This window comes from Gavialis gangeticus, unplaced genomic scaffold (genome assembly GCF_001723915.1).
Source record: "Gavialis gangeticus isolate Ggan-Ray unplaced genomic scaffold, GavGan_comp1, whole genome shotgun sequence".
In the NCBI taxonomy this organism is placed as follows: domain Eukaryota; kingdom Metazoa; phylum Chordata; order Crocodylia; family Gavialidae; genus Gavialis; species Gavialis gangeticus.
Genome location: NW_017729030.1, coordinates 67,174,347 through 67,176,273, shown reverse-complemented (window position 1 = coordinate 67,176,273; position 1,927 = coordinate 67,174,347). Strand labels below are relative to the sequence as shown.

Genomic DNA, 1,927 nt, shown 5'->3' with positions numbered 1-1,927 from the left:
AAAAAAAAAAAAAAAAAATCTAGAAAATTAATATTTATATTCCCCTGGCTGCCTATCATGCGGCCCTCAATGGCTTGCCAAAACTCAGTAAGTGGACCTCTGCCCAAAATAATTACCCACCCCTGGGTTAGCCCCTGGCTGGGTTGAGATTCCCCGCCCAGCTGGGGGCTCACTGCCAGCTGCCCCACCAGCAGGACAGCTCCTGCCAGCCCCTGGCTGGGCAGGAATTTCTCGCCCAGCCAGGGGCTCACTGCCAGGTGCCCCACTGGCCAACTGGGGCAGGAGGCTGGGAAACAGCTGCAAGGGAGGGGACATTTTCCCATCCCTGGGGCTGGGAAACAGCTGTCCCCCACCATGCAGAGCCCAGACCTGACACTGGTGCACCCTGCCAGCCTGGAGCTGGGACCCAGGGGAGCCTAGAGATCTCCCTGGCTGCTATATGGTAGGAGTATCCCTGCCCTAAACTGCCCCTATTGGAAGCAAATTTGCTCCCAACTGGTACACATGTAGATGGGCTCTCACAGAAAAGTTACTGTGCAGTATTTTACTGTGCAGTAAGCTTTCTGTGCATTAATTGCATGTGTAGACATACCCCCAAAACCCAATACTAGATCCAAAGAATTTAGTCATCCCAAATATTACAGTGTTCAAAAATGAAAGTGTAAACTAATAGAAGAGAAATGGAGAAAAGTGAGGCACCATCAGTGCCCAAGTTGCTGCACTGCAGAGTACTGCTTCAAGATCAACACAGATGACTATAAAAGGAAACGAGAAGGGCGAGAGAAGGGCAGACAGATCAAAGGAGAAGGAAGATTCCTTGCCAGTCATTTTCTTAAAAGAACAATCCAAATTCAATTGTTCCAGAGAACCAGAATTTGTCAATGGCTTCTCTTCCCAACCTTGAAAAAGAACAACACTATTTTATTTACTTGTGACATTTAGACCATGCTGTATCAACATACATTTGTTTAAAACTTTGTTCAAACATAAATTTATAAACTCACGGATGAAAACACTTTGCTGAAATGAACTGCATTCCACATACATAATACAAACATAAGGATACGGATCAAGAAGTTTGTCACCATGCTTGAATCTCAGTTTTGACACTCTCGCCCATTTACTTAAATCTGGATAATGGAGTTAAGACTCAAAACTTCAGCGTGAAAATTATATGAGAAGTATAGGAAGCTGGTGGCTAAATCTCAGTTCAGTGTTTCAAAAGTGTACCTTTATAAATAGTGTATATAAGATCATGTACATTATCCCACGGGCTAGGGAAAGAAGTTACACATAAACTGGTTTAAGTGATCAGAAACTGGTTTAAACCTGTAACAGAACAGAAGTTCAGTGCACATAAACCAGTTTCAAAATAGCTGAAACGGGTTTAAAATTAACCTGGCTGAATGTAGCTATCAGACTTAACTGAATTCAGTCAAACCGGTTTATGCAACTTCTGTCCCAGACTTCTTCCTGATTCAAGTTAAACCAGAGTCCTTCAGCATCCCAGCATGCTGTCTGGCCTGGGCTGTGTTCTCTGCTCCAGAGAATAGGGCTGGCCCTGCCCGTCTGCTCTATAGCCCAAGCAGGGACATAGCGAGACATCGGCTGGCATAGCCCTGTTAAAGCAAAGTGGGGGTAGGAGTTAATTCCTCCCTCCTTCCCGGAGGGGGCGGCTGGGGCTGGCAGACTCCAGCTGTGGTATGGGAAGAAAGGCAGGAAGGGGGTTAATTCCCACCCCCCACCAGGGGACTGCAGCTGGGGCAGAGCAGCCCCACTCCTCTCCACCCCCCCCGCTGCAGGGTGTTGGGGGGGCTCTGTGTGGGGCTGGCTGTGTGGGGGGCTGTCCGGCACCAGAGGAAGACCCTTCCCCTACTCCTCCCCCCTCCCTGCAGGGTGGGGAGGGTGGTCCTGTTCGCTGCTGGGG

General features: G+C 48.4%; 1 long non-coding RNA gene across 1 annotated transcript in view; it reads right to left on the bottom strand.

The window, feature by feature from the left end:
• LOC109301010 overlaps nt 1-1,128 on the bottom strand; it is a 3,576-nt gene extending 2,448 nt beyond the window's left edge. Inside the window, exon 1 of the long non-coding RNA XR_002098404.1 lies at nt 1,005-1,128. This is a non-coding gene — a long non-coding RNA (uncharacterized LOC109301010). The remainder of the gene's footprint in view (nt 1-1,004) is intronic.
• Nucleotides 1,129-1,927: the final 799 nt, after the last annotated feature.